The sequence below is a fragment of the Tupaia chinensis genome, unplaced genomic scaffold (assembly GCF_000334495.1).
Source record: "Tupaia chinensis unplaced genomic scaffold, TupChi_1.0 Scaffold000622_1, whole genome shotgun sequence".
Taxonomy (NCBI): Eukaryota; Metazoa; Chordata; class Mammalia; order Scandentia; family Tupaiidae; genus Tupaia; species Tupaia belangeri.
In genome coordinates, this window is record NW_006160142.1 from 7,671,240 (window position 1) to 7,687,543 (window position 16,304).

Sequence of the window (16,304 nt, forward strand, 5' to 3'; positions counted from 1 at the left end):
AAATCCAGTTTTTCCAGCACCATTTGCTGAAGAGGTTTTCCTTTTCCCACTGGATTGACTGGTACCCCTTGTCAAAAATCAGTTGACTGAATGATTGGGAATTTATTCCTTTGAACTCAATTCCACTTGGTCTTTAATTGGGTCATGGAGCATCAAGTCCTCTGGTTATAACCTGATTAAGACTATTCACTAGTGGGGCCAGATGGTGATGGACTTGTATGGGTTTGTGTCCTAGGGCTTCCTCGTGCCTGTCTCTAAATCTATCTCATTGAAAAAATTAATACATAAATTTAAAAAAATATTCACTGGTGTGTTGGCAACTGGAAAGTGAAATCCTGAAAAATGAACTGAGAAAGAAAGCAGTGAAGATGAAATGCTTACATAGAAATTTATAATAGGATGATCAGTTCATCCTGGTTTGTCCATAATTTTTCTGGTTTTTGCACAGAAAGTTCTGGAAAATCCTTCGGCTCCAAGTAAATACAGAAATTTGTGTAATGAAAAGAAAAGACAGGTAGCCAGGAGTTGTCTCTTGGACTCTGCCACGTTTGGCTGGGTAACCGTAGAAGTCGCTCAACTTCTCTGAGTCAGTTCTGCACACAAGTGGGCCAGGGTAACAATGTTTATCTGTAAATAATATATTGTATTTACCTGTCATCATCACATTGTACTGACCTATAGTTATCAGATCGTTTTTGCCTGTTTTTCTTCTATTCCCTCTTCTTCTGATAATAATATCCTGATTTTCCTTTGGAACTCAACCCTCTATGTGGTGTGCCATGACCAGGGTCTAGCCATCAAATGTCTCTAAGTGTACACACAGGGATGATCCCTAGGCCCTAAAGTATAGATCAGGGAAAAGTGCCAGCACAGCAAGAATATCAAAGCCAGGAACCTAGTCGTTGGGCCTGGGGATGTGGCAGAATTATTGCCTGCTGTAGTGATTTAAGTTGTTTCTGTGTGCTGATGAAACTGGGGATACGAAGAATACAATTTCATGTTCCTTTGACAGGAAGACAGCCCATTCTACCTTGGCTGTCACACTGCCAGACTTCAGGCCTGTCTCTGAGGGCTGTACGGCTGAAACTTACCTATCCTGGAATCCTTACACCATGGTATGGCCTAGAGCACTTCCAGTCCATGTGATTTACATGGAGCTAACTTTTTCTCTGACTCTATGGGTGAACATGTGCCCAGGTCCTGCCAGTCATAAGATCAAATCTCCGAGAGTCAGAGTTATTGATTTAGGAACAAGACACATCCTAAGACAATCATGATGAGAGGGCAGAGAAGCATAAAGTTTGGAGCTAGAGAGCTTGGGCTTCCAGTCCTGACTGCCACTTACCTGCTATTTGAACTTGAGGTTACTTAACTCTCTGGGCCTCAGTTTTCTCATGTATGACATGGGAATAATTTTGTGAACATTAAGTAAAAGAATGGCTAATAACTCTATTATCATAGTACCTTGAATATAAAATATTGCTATTGTTCTTATTGTTATTGATCATTGTGGTCTGTCACTCATTGGTCTGTCCCATGAGATTAGTGAATTTGATTCACTGTATAATAGCATGAAAGAAGTTATTAAGTATGAGGATGTCTCCTGGTGCAGGAACTCTAGCTTTCATGCTATGTTGTGCCTAGGCACAATATAAATTTTCTTTATGTTTTTGTTTTTAACTATCCTTGGTTTATGGGATATTTAGTTGGAGTAAGGTCTAGGCACTTAGTCTGCTGTAGTTCAATGGCTGGGTTGTGGAAATGCAGGGGCTCATACTGAGCAACATCTTGAGATAAAGGCATTTTTGGAATAAGTGGCTCTGAGATACCGAAATTTTAGGAGTTCAAGTGGATTATAAAATTATACTTTCTGACTGATAGTAAGTAGTAATAGCTGACACTTATACAGCACTTACACTGTGCCAGAAACCATAACGAGCAAGCACTTTGTAGAATCAGGGCACAGAGCAGCTAAGTAACTTGTCCCAGGTCACATAGCTACTGAGCAGCAGAGTAGAGGTTCGAAAGCAGACAGCCTTGTGCCAGAACTCCTGCTCTAAATGCTCTTCTGCCAACCACCAACTGAATTTAGGATTGCAGGGAGAAAAGAGAGGCATGGATGATTTCTTTAATGGAGCACAGCTTCAGAGTTTCAAACTGGATGCACAGTTTGAACAGAATGCAATTGGACATTGCAATAAATTCACCTTGTTAAACTGCCATAAGCTCAGGGGAACATGAGGTTTTAAATATTTGAAGATCTATTAGGTGAAAAAAAAAGTCACCATTTCAGAAGAGATTCACAGATGTTGGTGAGCATGCACTGTTCCCCGCGGTAAGTGTGTGCTTTGAAGTACGTGTCTGGATCAAATGTGTCCTATCAGGCCTAGCCTCTGTGACACAGTCAGTGGCATGCTGGACCGTGGAGCTGCAGCTGGAAAGTCACATGCTGACTATAGTTCAAGTCCCCAGTCCAGCTGACCTGAAACATGCCAGATATGTATGTGCCTAGGACCCTGGCACGCTGGAGGACTGGAGGACTGGAGGAAAGGAATCATGACAAGACCCATGAAGGGTGCTTCTCTTTCTCTCTTAAGTGTGTGCACATACTCTATCATGAATAAAAACAAACAACAATAGTAACAAAAAGTGTCCTGTCAATGTGGCTCAACTTTAAAAATGGTTGAGGTGAAAATTAACCGTGTCCAACAAGGACCCATCATAGGTATCCCTGTTCATGTTAGAGACCAACATAAATTAGAGAATTAGACTACAATTTCTAGTCATGTAGCTAACCTGGACAATATTAGGGTCCACTTGGTTTGTAAAAGCATATTCTTACATGAAGCTGCTGAAGGAGAAACTATTGCTAGAGCCAGAACTGATGGGAAAACAAACAAACAAACAAACAAACCTCTGTTTTTTACAGAGAGCTCATTATAAAATACTAGTATTCTTAGTGAATTGATACAAATTGATCACTGACTGCTGGTAGCCTTGGAACACACTTCTGGAAGAATAAAATTATTTGTTTTCTTAGGCTGCTTTCATATCGATGCTCAAAAGTTCAATATTTTTGAATAGCTGAATTTACCATTATTATCCATGAAAATATTCTTGTGGTGAACACACATATGGATTTCTAATATACTTGCTTTGGTTAGAACCAGTCCTTGAAAGGGATGGTTTCTAATGTTCTTTCGAGTGCTAAAATTCTTTGATTCTATATTGTCTTTTGTCACTAAAATAGAGTCAGCATTAAGCCAAGAGAAAGAGTAAACTTAAGTGAGCGTTCAGTAGATGCAAAGTCTTTTCTTCTAATAAAACACATAACATACATAAATGATTACAAAGTTGTTCACAGAAAATAATGCATGTTTATTAAATGGATGCTAGACTTTGCCCAAACTTTAACCCATGTGACTGGTAGCATGTACTCTAGAATAAGACTCACTGAAATACATGGAGGTTGAATTGCAGATTTGGCTTCAAAGAATATTGGCAAATTTGCATTTATTTGACAGTAATTTGCCTCAACTATTTCATTTGTGAGTTCTTTGTTTTAGTGAGTGCCAGATGTATTCTTCAGAATGTACTTGGTGAAAGTCTTTTTCTTAATGCCAAACGGACATGAGAAAACTTTTAGTCATCTGGAGCTTGTAAATTGTTCTGAGATTTTTGAAATTTTATTGGAGGCTTGATTTCATCATAGAGCAAGAATACCTTGGATGAATAAAAAGCAAATCAATCAGAAATGATTGGAACCAGTAATTAGAATTTCCTTGGAGAGATAAAAACGTATGATGTAAATCCACTGCCTTGCAAAAGATTGCTTTCTAACAAGTTATCAGATCTTACAGAGCAACTTCAGATGCGGACACAGATGTGAAGCTTTTTTTTTTTCTTTTCAGCTACAAGTTTCGCTCTCTTTCCTTTCAAATTTAGCTTTCCTGGAAACTTCATTTGGCTAATCAAGGCTGATGAAGTTTCAAGATGAGTATATTAATGAGCATGAAATTAGAAGTAATTTCCTCTAAAATTAATAATTTTGTTTCAAAATGTAATTTAAAGAAGTGGACCATCACTCTCCCACTTTTGTGAGTTTGGAAACTTTCCATAATATTTTGTTGATTTTTAGAATTTTCTGTGTTCTACTTTCCAAAGTTATTTTACCTTATTTGGATTATTTTTTTCCTTTCACTTTGTAGGTCTTTATTGTGATACAAATGGTCCTCTTCTGTCCTTTTGTGAATGCATACTTAATCTTATATCTTAATACTGACTACAAACAATAAAATAGCAATAGATTTTAATATCTCTTTGAAAATATTTGAATACAATTTTTAGGAAATATCCATTTAAACAAAGTCATAGAGATTTTATGTATGTTGACATTTTAGAATTTTTAAAATATGTCATAATATTAGTAAGGCTGAATTATAGTTTTCCTTTTTAGTACATCTATTCTGTACAGCACATGAAACTGCTGAAGCCTAAAAAAGGAAAGGATATTATTATTTTATTTCTGCTCTTAAAGGAATTTTAAAACATAAATTATTTTGATAAACTAGCATTAACCTCTTTCTCATAGTAGAATGTGGAAAGGCTGAAAAAAATCCCTTTCTACTTGGAATTTATAGTATGCTGCTAACGGATAAATACAAGGAATGACATATCTGACATTTATTGTTGATTAAATAGGGCAAATATGGAAACTCTATTCAAGGTAAAAGGTTAAAAGTTTATGTATCCACAAGAGAAATATTGCAAGGATATCGCTTGGATTTAAGGTTTGGTTTTTTCGTTTTTTTACAACTCTGTTCAAGCAGATGCTTTGATTGTAGTTAATTTTTAAAGGGCCAAGAGATATAAAACACTGTTGAATTTGTTCAATTAAGTTAGAAGAACGGCAAGTTCAGAAAGGACTTTCCAATCTGATTTAAGAATAGATGAATTCATTTTATGGTGAAAAGGAAAAAGAAGAAAAGTGTGTGGTGGGAGAGGGTGGTCTAATCAACTTAATCTTCAACTCCATCATGAAAGCTGAGCTTAGATGACTTGTCCAAGTTAGAACTAGTTAGTGGCAGAGTCTAGCACTTGGACCACATGACTTGACTCCCCATCTTTGGAGCATTCCACTTTCCTACTTCCCTGTCCTATTTCTTTATTTATAGCCTCCTTTGTCTAGCTAACATAATCAATTTTCATTATTGTCATGCATCTATACACCACACACTGAGCATTACAGTAAAGTATGCTTCCAGCCCTAAGGGAGCTGTTGGGTGGAGCTGACATGTACATGTGCAGAATAAGATGGGTGTTCTCTCTCTCTTCTGCCAGGTTGTGATCTTCTGGAAGGCAAGGGTGGTGTTTGTCCACTTCCCTCACTCTGCAGAATAAGTTCTGTGAAGCATTATGAAAAATGCACTTGTCCTCAGAGATTTCTCTACCTGTTTGTATAACATGAATCCTCTTGTCTGTTTTGATTTCTGTCCCATTGCTTCTTACCCATTGCTTCCTCTTCTCAGCTGGTATCCCCTTTGGAAGATAATTTGCCTTGTCAGCCTGGCTTTGTTTTTGATATACTAAGACTACCTTTTACATTTAAATTTTTGTTGACTTCTATGCTCTGCAGACCTGGGACAAGTGACTCTCTGCCCTCTCTGCAAGGTGTGAGGACACTGGTCCCAGCACATACTAATGCAGGGGCTCCCCCGTCTGGAAGCTGAAATAGACAGCCTTACCTTTATTGCTGAGCAACAGCATATAGCCTAGCATTTGATAGATACTCAACAGATGTTTGTGGAATGAATATAAAGATATTTCATAGTGTCATCTTTGTCATCATCTTTTTCATCATTTCTTCTCTTATCCTTTTTTAGCACACCATTCCTGGAGGTACTGCAATACCAAGGTGATGTGTGGAGATGGAGGAAGCATCTACGCTATCCCCCTGCTCCAAAAATCCACTTAGTATATTGTCTTCGAGTGAAAGACAACATATCAGGCTTTAAACTGATAGGAACTGATACTACACTTAATTATAGCTAAAAAGCCAAGAAACATTTTTATCGAATGTTTAGTTTGGAGAGACTTTATTATGCACTGTGTGTGATATAAAATGGCTCATAGTTCTATTCATCACACTCAGACACAGAAGTAGACCTATTCTTAGTCTCAAATCTCTAGATAACTGGTTTAAATATCTGACAAATTTTCTATTTTTTCTCTTCCCTATATTATGAAGATTTAGTTTGAATGTAAGTTTACACATCTTAGAGTTATTTTCTATTACATCCAAGGAGCTATCTAATCAAAGAAAATGGGGTAGAAGGTACTGCAGTTAAAAAAAAAAATCACTGACACTTGAACTGAGTGGTTGGTCGTGTGGTATCTGGCTCCCTTAACCACTAGGTGGCTTGAAGAACACATCAGGCATCTTGAGCACATGCTCAAAATCCCAACAAGATGGAGGAAAAGAGGAGAAGGGGTTATGGTGTGACCCTGCCGATCAGAGAGAAGGGGTGCTTTCTCCTCTCTCTCTCATTCTGTCTCTGGCAAGTACATGCCTCCACTGGCAAAACAAAAAACAAAAACAAAACAAAACAAAACAAAACAAAACAAAACAAAACAAAACAAAACAAAACAAAACATCAGTGCATAAGGCATTGGCCAGAGGACAAATCTGAGTAATGATAGTATGCTCAGTCTTTTCTTCCCTAACCCACTGTGTATGTTTTTTGTTTTGTTTTGTTTTGTTTTGATTTTAGAGGCTTTTGCTATAGGGCACGTGCACTCACCAGAAAGATAGAAAGTGAGAAATCACACCTCCCCCCTACCCCAGAGGGGATGGCCATGCTGCAATCCCTTCTCCTCCATTCTCCTCTTGGGATCTTGGGCATGCGCGCACACATGCCTGGCGTGAGTTTAAGCCACCGGGTCCAGGACTCAAATCACAGTCGACTGTATGGGAGTCCAGCGACATAGCCATTATACCAACTGCTGGTCCTCCTTACTGTGTATGTTACTGAATGGATTTGGGTTTTCCCTGGGAGGTGCATCAGTCTCCCAGTGAATCAACAAAACAAAACAAAACAAAACAAAACAAAACAAAACAAAACAAAACAAAACAAAACAAAACAAAACAAAACATCAGTGCATAAGGCATTGGCCAGAGGACAAATCTGAGTAATGATAGTATGCTCAGTCTTTTCTTCCCTAACCCACTGTGTATGTTTTTTGTTTTGTTTTGTTTTGTTTTGATTTTAGAGGCTTTTGCTATAGGGCACGTGCACTCACCAGAAAGATAGAAAGTGAGAAATCACACCTCCCCCCTACCCCAGAGGGGATGGCCATGCTGCAATCCCTTCTCCTCCATTCTCCTCTTGGGATCTTGGGCATGCGCGCACACATGCCTGGCGTGAGTTTAAGCCACCGGGTCCAGGACTCAAATCACAGTCGACTGTATGGGAGTCCAGCGACATAGCCATTATACCAACTGCTGGTCCTCCTTACTGTGTATGTTACTGAATGGATTTGGGTTTTCCCTGGGAGGTGCATCAGTCTCCCAGTGAATCAACTTGCAGCAGGCACACCAGTCAAACTTATATGTCTGAATTTTCAGTGGAAAACATTGCAAAATTATTGCTATATCAAATTATATTTAAAATTGTAATGGTGACCTATCGGTTGGTGATGAGGGGTGAACTGATTTTGAACTTTCAGCATAAAGTGAAGAAGTTTAGAACATTTTCTAATTCTAGCCTTCCCCCTGGATTTTCTTAGGAAACTTGTTATTCTCACTGCATGCTGGTCTTATTTGTTATGCCTAATCACTATTACATCTCTACTCTTCTCAATAGCATCTGTTGTGTGTCTTTAGCATTTTTTAAGCTACTTATTTATTTTTCTACTAGCTGCTGAGAAAAGCCACATTTCTTGAACCAGTGTCATCGCATCTACATGGGATAAGTAAGAACTGGGTGGCAGAAAATAAGGATATCTTTGTCCCTTTCATTCTTAGTCTTTCCTCTAAAAATAGCCTTGAAACTAGAGTTCAACAAAGTAAGAATTAAGTTACTGAAATAAAACATTTCACAGTCATGTAAAAGGAACCGGATTTCTATTTTATTCAGGCTAAGTGTTCCTTTTTTAGCCTTCTTATTTCCACATTCTCATATTTATCATAGACTCTACAACATTAAATAGGAACAATATGTTTAATTCCTTGACCTCACAAACTATTAATATTCTTGTTATGACTACACCTCAGAACTGAAGGCTCTAATCCCACTCCTCTATTTTATAGAAATCTATCAAACACACACACACACACACACACACACACACACAATACTCTGAAATATATATATATATTTAAAATTTATTTATCAATTTCCTCTGAGAAAGAAAGTGAGGGAGGAAGCGACACGTCCCAACAGGCACCACACTATAATCTACTCCAGTCTCAGCCAGCCTAGATCACAGAGAACCACACACAAACCTGGATATAGAGGGAGGTGCTGGGCTGTGAATGTTGATCTTGTGGGTCCTTGGGAATGGACTTCAGTGGTTGATGAGCACTATTAAAAAGTTTAGGAAGAGGAAGACACCTCGTCTTTAACTTGAAATCAGACTTAAATGTTGTAAACATTACATTGGTAGTGGAAGGGATAGTGAGTGAATTTTTAAGTTAGAGGCCATTGGAAACCTATTTGAATTTTTTAGGCAATGGGTGGAAAAAGATTCTAGAGCTAAGGATATTAAAGAAGCAGGCTGTTCAGGATATGTTGATGGTAGGTGGAAGAAAGCTTGGATGGTTCTTGGGTTTCTTTTTTGGGAGACCAAGTAGATGGTGGTGATATTAGCTGATAGAAGAAATGCTGAAGAGAAAGAATAAGGACTGAGAAGGGGAAATAAAAGAGGAAAGAGAGAAGTTGAAGCTTCATGAGTGCTGAAGACTTTTTAGTCCTTCAAATGGAAATGAATCTGAAATGCTGGTTGGTATCTTATGAGACACATAATACACATTAGAAAGATAATTATCCAGACCTGGGAAATATTTTATAATAGCAGATTAAATGATAAAGACACATTATTGGTGAATGAGTCACAAAACTCAGTTTTGTTTTGTTTTGTTTTGTTTTGTTTTATTTTGTTTTTCAGTAACAAGCTGCTGTCAAACATCCATTACATCTCCACAAAAGTAGGGGCTGTTTCTGTCCTGTCTGCTTCTGTGTTAATGCTTGCCATGGAATAGATTCTCAGTAAAAATACATTGGATGAAATACTGAGTGAATAGTTTTGTTTTGTTTTGTTTTTCTTCTGGTAGCTATAGTATGGCTGAATAATCTTACAAAATGCACACTTTGAGAATATTGTCAAGAAAACTATTCCTTTCCTCCCATCTTCTTGTCAGGAGTGATTAGCTCCAACAAATGCTTATAAGCTTCTATTTGTGACTCTGTTTTCCTGCCTTTTATTTGAAATATTGAAAAACCTGAAGGGACTGTTCGGTTAACAGACTTTGGAGATACAGTAAATCTGTGTATATTCCAGTCTTCCCAATTATATTCTTCTTTTGTTTTGCATATGAAAATTATTACTACTCTGTTTCCACCATAAATATTTATTTTCTTGGTATTTCCTTTTTGCCTCTGTATAGAGCCAAAAGAGAGACACTGACTACTTTGACAACCTTAAATCGGGCTCCAGGAATGTCACCAACAGCATGACCTTTTTGACCAAATCCAGCAACCAAAACTTCATCATTTACTTCCATAAAGTTCAAGCAACTGTCATGGGGTACAAAGGCTGTAATCTTCTGCCATTCTTGATCAGCTGGACCCTGACACACTTCTGATGGCAGAATCTGGTTGTTTGACTTCAACCCCTACTTTTCTAGCACAATTTTCTTCGCATGGGAAGCACCTCTAAAAGGGTTAGCCTTCAGGACTGTACCCAAGTGGGATTTTTTGTACTGTTTATAACGCCATTCCTGGTCCCATCATGACGACAGAGCTTCTTGGCATTACGAAGACTGTGATACTTGCCCATCCTGCTAGCACCACTGGCCTGAACATAAGTCCAATTTTATTTCTTAAAGTGCAGATTTCTAAAGGAATCTTATTCTTTTGAGTAGTATTTTAATTCATTTGTGCTGGTGTAACACAATATCTGAGAATGAGTAATTTATAACAGCAGATAGCTATTGGCTCACAGTTCTAGGGTCTAGAAAATTCAAGATCAAGGCACGAACATCTGATGATCTTGTTGTACCTTCTGAAGGGGAGAAATACTCTGTCTTTACAAGGTGGAAGGCATAATGGCAAGGAGACAAAAGGGACCAAGCTTACCCTTTTTTAATAGCGTTAATTCTACCCATAAGAGCACAGACCTCATGACCTGATCACTTAATAAAGGAACCCCTAATACTATAAGAGGCAAGCAAATTTCAGCATGAGTTTTCGAGGGAAGAAACATTCAAACCATAGCATGTGTTTACTTCATTTACATAGTGGTGAGATCCTGAAACATATGGAATGCTTAAAATATGAAGAGTCTTCAAAAATTAATGAGAAGTTCATATTATGAAAAATATGCATGAGTTTAAATTTTTTTTTGCTCCAAGATAAACTCAAATTTTACTTTTTTAAAAAAGAATTATTTATTTAATTTTATGTATTTATATTATTATTTTTAAATTTGACCAGAGAACAAGAGGGAAAATGAGAAAATAAGCCACCAGGTCTAGGACTCAAACTTTGGTCAGCCATGTGAGAGTCTAATGCCTTCACCACCACACCACCTAATGGCCCCGATAAATTAAAATTTTAACTCAAGGTTTCACTAATTTTTTGAAATCCCCTTGTACACCAAAACTCAACTCTTTTGCAAATTAAAGTGAACTTGTATTTCTAATATCATTTGTAAGCAGTAATGCCTAAATTCTGACTAGTCTACAATTTGTGGCAATAACATTTATATGAAAAGATTCTCAGTTGTACATTTGAAGCTTGAATTCCTAAATTATAAAATCATTATAAAGCCAGTGACTACATGAACTTCAAGTAGCTTATTAAGTCAGTAAGTTCTGGAAAAAATAAAACCTAATAGTCAAACTATGGGCAGTAATACAGCCTAAATTATTGGTTTTACTGCAATAGAGATATCAGTGTTTAATTTGGTGACTAGATTTAATTAGGTGATTATGTGCTGGCTAACTACTAATGCATTTTATTAGACATTATGAAATAACATTTTGAGTTTATAATTAATTTTATGAATAGAAAGTAAAACTTACTCAAATGTTTGTGTAAGATTATCTGGATGATTTGTGTGTGTGTGTGGGTTTGCGTTATTTATTTGTGTTTAAAATTGTTCATTTATTTCTAAAACTTTTGTTGATCCCTCAGTTTTTAAAATATTTGTAGAACACATACTATGAACTAAGCATCGGGTTTACTACCTTGTCCTTAAGGATATTACAATCTAGAGGGGATGTCAAACATCTAAGCAGGCAATTGTAACACGATGTGATGACACAGGCTCAGAGCTCAAGGTCAGTCTGGGCAGTTCAGAGACTGCTTGCTTCCCAGAAGAAGGAACATTAAGGATGAGTCCTGGAGAATGGGTTAGCCAGGTCAGAGGAGGAAATAACTTCACAAAGACTCAGGGAGCCAGGAGAGCAATATAGGCAGTCCAGCATGAATGCCGTAGAAAGATCAGATGGAGGAAAAGGGAGTTAATGTTGGAGAAATAAGTTAGAGTGTCAGTACAAGATCCCTGTTTGCCCATTGAGACAACTTGGGCTGTGTGGATGTGGGGGAAGGGGTTGTATAAATATGTCTTCAATTGAAAAGAGTAGACTGAATTTAGGAAGAGAGTTCTTTTTTTTTTTAAAGTTTATTTATTTATTTATTGACAAGGGAAGAGAGAGACAGAAAATACTCAACAATCCATCCTAGTCTCAACCAGCCCAGACTATGGGTACACATCTGTATACCCAGCATGCATAGAGAGATCCTGGGATGTGAACCCTGGACTTTCCCATATAGGCCAGTTTTGTTATTACTGCACTACTGCCTGGTCCTAGAGATCATTTGTCACCTTGAAGAGAACAGTGTATATGCGTTTGGGGGTAAGGGTGGGGGCTAGGAATGGAAACCAACTGAGGCAAGTGAGTTAAAAGTTGAAAAGTGAGTTAAAAATGATGGAATAGAGACTTTGGTCAAGAAGTTATTTGATTTTTTTTTTTTTTTGAGAGGTTTTTACTATAGGGCATTTGAGCTCACCAGAAAGACAGAGAGACAGAAAGCGAGAAATCACTCCCTAGGGGGGATGGCCACGCCACAATCCCTTCTCCTCCATTCTCCTCTTGGGATCTTGGGCACACATGCACACTCACCCAGCATGAGTTTCAGCCACTGGGTCTGGGACTTGAACCACTGTCAACTACATGGGAGTCCAACAACATAGCCATGATGCCATCTGCTGGTCCCAGGAAGTTATTTGATTTATGAAACATTTGTAGTTTTCAGATCATCAAATGTATAGAATTATAAGTTCAATATAATAACAAATAATAGGTTTAGCATATGTAGTTATTTGTATTGATTTCTTATCATGTGTTAATTTTAATTGTTTTTCTAACTGCATGAAAATTGAGGATACTGACTTGAAGTAAATATGCTCAGAGTCATATTTGCTATTTCATATTTACATATTTACTATTTCAGAGAAATAGTTTCTGAAGGGGATGCAAATCTCTCTCTTAATGTATGCTCCTTTTATTTTCCAAGGGTATTATGAAGAAAAGATTGCTAGGTGGTAAAATAAAAAGAGGTGACTTTTTATGATTAAGGCTAATGTCTTCTACTGAGGAACCATGGTACGTATGCTATCTGATAAGTTTCTATAAATTTCTGTCACATAATTGAGATAACTTAAGAATAGATTATAGTTATTACTGCAAACAACACAGGTCATGAGAATTTAAGTTTTGAAAATAGATTACTCATTTTATACAGGAATTCTGGATTGTAAAAGATACTGGCTGTCAGGAACCAGCAGTTAGCGTAATGGCTATGTCACTGGACTCCCACGTAGTCGACCACGGTTCGCGTCCCGGATCTAGTGGCTTAAAACTCACGCCGGGCGTATGTGCGTTTGTGCCCAAGATCCCAAGAGGAGAATGGAGGAGAAGGGATTGCAGTGTGACCATTCCCCCTGGGGGGTGATTTCTCACTTTCTGTCTCTAATGTCTCTCTCTGTCTGTCTGGCGAGCGCACGCGCCCTATAGCGAAAATCTCTCAAAAAAAAAAAAACAAAAACTAAAAAATACTGGCTGTAAGATTTCTTCAGCTCTTTATTCATGTGAAATCATGTGATTAACAAGACCTCTACTTTCATAACATTATGCAAAGCTGCCTACCTCTACTCCAAGTACTCTGTCACCCACCTTTCAATACAAATGATCTTTTTCCAGGGTCTGCACATTAAAACAAAAGAAACTAAAAAGTAATGATTCTGATGTTTAAACTGCCATCAGGGATAGATTTACCATGAAATTAATGAAACTTTGGAGCTCCTTACCAGCACAGCCTTCTACCTAATTTTGTATCTCTAGTTTCTAGGATCTTGTACCTAATTTTGTATTTATAACTTCATATTCTTTTTCTTTAATCGTATTTACTTAGAAGCATTCAGAATGACAACAAAACAGTTGTCACTTTTTTTTTTTTTTGTAATTACAGAGTGGTGTTCAGTTAACAGAACAATAGTTTTTTTGTATAAGCTGCATCAGATACAACTGAAGATGAATAAGTTACCACTCCCATATATAGCTAATTTGTGCTGTGCACCAACAAGAACCTGTTTTAAACCTCCATACCAATTTACAGCCAACCCAGATAGGGCACACATCCTTGTACCAGGCAAGGTTAGTGGTTATTGAAAATACTACCAGGGCAGGACTATCTAAGAACACATTTGGTAGTGTGTACAAAAAAGACACTACAGTTTAAACACAAATCTTACAGTCTTACATTTCATTTTCTTTTTAAAGGAGTGAGTTGTGTATGGGGAATGGGATTAAATGTTTTATAAACAAGGGATAAAAACTGCTCTAGAACCAACTTATTCATCATCATCACCTTCATTTTCATCCTCTTCATCTTTCTCCTCTTCATCTTTCTTCTCTCCCTCCTCTTCATCTTCCTCTTCATCTTCCTCCTCTTCATCTTCCTCTTCATCTTCCTCCTCTTCATCTTTCTTCTCTCCCTCCTCTTCGTCTTCCTACTCCTCCTTCTTTTTCTTGCTCTTTTCAGCCTTGACAGCTCTGTTTTTGGCTGCGCCAGGCTTTTCTTTAGCTCGGTATGCAGCAATATCCTTTTTGTATTTTTCCTTCAGCTTAGAAGTCTTTTTTTCATAAGAATATTTACCATCCGTAGCAGTGTTATTCCATATCTCTCCCAGTTTCTTTGCAACATCACCAATGGATAGGCCAGGATGCTCTCCTTTGATTTTTGGGCAATATTTAGAACAGAACAAGAAAAAGGTTGAGGGCATCCTTTTAGGTGCATTGGGATCCTTGAACTTCTTTTTTCTTTCCCTTTTAGGAGCAATATAGGTTTTCATTTCTCTTTCACAACGGGCCTTGTCTGCCTTTACCCTGTCTTCAAACTTTCCTTTCTCTTTAGCACACATGCTCTTCCACCTCTGATCACTTCTTTAAAAACTCTGAGAAATTGACCAAAGTATCTGGGTGCTCCTTTTTGTGCTCCTCCCAGCAAATTTGCACAAAGAATGTATATGATGACATTTTTGCCTCTCAGCTTCTTAGGATCTCCTTTGTCCATGTTTAGTTATCTTTCCTCTGTGAGGCACAGAGTCGCCCAGTGCCTGCCTAGCTCTATAACTTCACATTCTTTTTCTTAAAAGAGGACCCCAAATAGTATAGGTTTCCAACCCACCAAAATTAGATCTGCCTTTGATTTCTTTATAATGGATGATCCCTAGATAAACAATTTCCATGTAATTACTTAAAGCTGCTACTTTGAACTTTATTAAGAAAACTAGACCACTAAAGGGGGAAACACATTTACTTTTTTTAAAAATTTCCAGAGGGTGCATGTGCTTGATAGAGGGACAGAGAAAGGGAGAGAGGGAGAAAAAAGAGAGTACCTCCCCATGCTCCTCCCTCACCCCCTCCCCCACCCCTCCTCCACCCCTAGTAGAGCATGATCACACCACAGACCCTTCTCCGTTTCTCTGTCCTGTTGGGATTCTGTGCACAGGAGCTCAGCACGTTTTTCAAGCTACTCAGGCCAGGATTCAAATCACAATTGGCCATATGGGATCTGGTTCCCTTAACCATTAGGCTATAGAGCCAACCTGAGAAATATGTTTAAATTTTAAACAGGTGCTAATAAATAAGAGAATATTCTTGAAAATCAACCAAGTAACAAATTCCTGCAACTAAATTATTTTGTCACATGTAGCTTTGTTATCTGTTGGGTAGTCAGAGAGGTTATGACATGTTTTCCTATGCAACCTAATAGTATGAGCCCACAATTTCTGAGATATATTGTGAACTAGACTTCAGTTAATCATAGCAATCCTATCGGGTGGGATCTAGTACTGTCTGCATTATACAGATGAGGAACCTGAGGCCTTACAGAATGAGCGGTCTATCTGGGCCTGCCTGGAAAAGATGTGATTAACTTTGCTGTGTATTGCTTAAATGGTAAAATACATGCTGTTAAAGTGGTCAGGGTTGTCTGATACCTGAACAATCTTAACTTTTCGTAGAAAAATTAATCTAAAGTCAAATGCCTCTGAGCATAGAGAACTATCAGAGGCCATACTGGCACATCCATGACTGCACAGAAACACCAAGCAGATGTCTCTTTAAGAGTGAGTCTGGGGCCAACCCTGTAGCACTGCAGTAAGGTGCTCCACAGAGAAAGTTAGATCCTACATGGCTAACCAGGGTTCAAGTCTTGGCTATGTTGGCTTGAAACACAAGCTGGAAGCATGCCACAGATCCTGATGGGATAGAGAACTGGAGGGAAGAGAATTGGAGAGCTGTCAGGCCCTGTTAGTGGGTTTTCTTTTTCTTTCTGTCTTTGTCACTCATGTGTGCACACATGCCTTCTAGCATTAAAAGAAAAACAAAACAAAACAAAGGAGTGAGTTTGTGGCATTATTGGTATATGGTATATATGAATGAGTATTTATTACTCTGGCATATTTTATTTCATTTTTTACTTTTTCTTAAATGTCGTAAGACCCATGTAGGTATG

General features: G+C 37.9%; 1 non-coding gene and 1 pseudogene across 1 annotated transcript; both read right to left on the bottom strand.

Moving 5' to 3' along the window:
* Positions 1-5,876: 5,876 nt before the first annotated feature.
* On the bottom strand, positions 5,877-6,067 carry LOC114009782 (U2 spliceosomal RNA). Its single transcript, XR_003551174.1, has one exon. It is a non-coding gene; the product is annotated as a U2 spliceosomal RNA (small nuclear RNA).
* An 8,141-nt stretch (positions 6,068-14,208) lies between these two features.
* On the bottom strand, positions 14,209-14,858 carry LOC106736048 (high mobility group protein B1 pseudogene; annotated as a pseudogene).
* Positions 14,859-16,304: the final 1,446 nt, after the last annotated feature.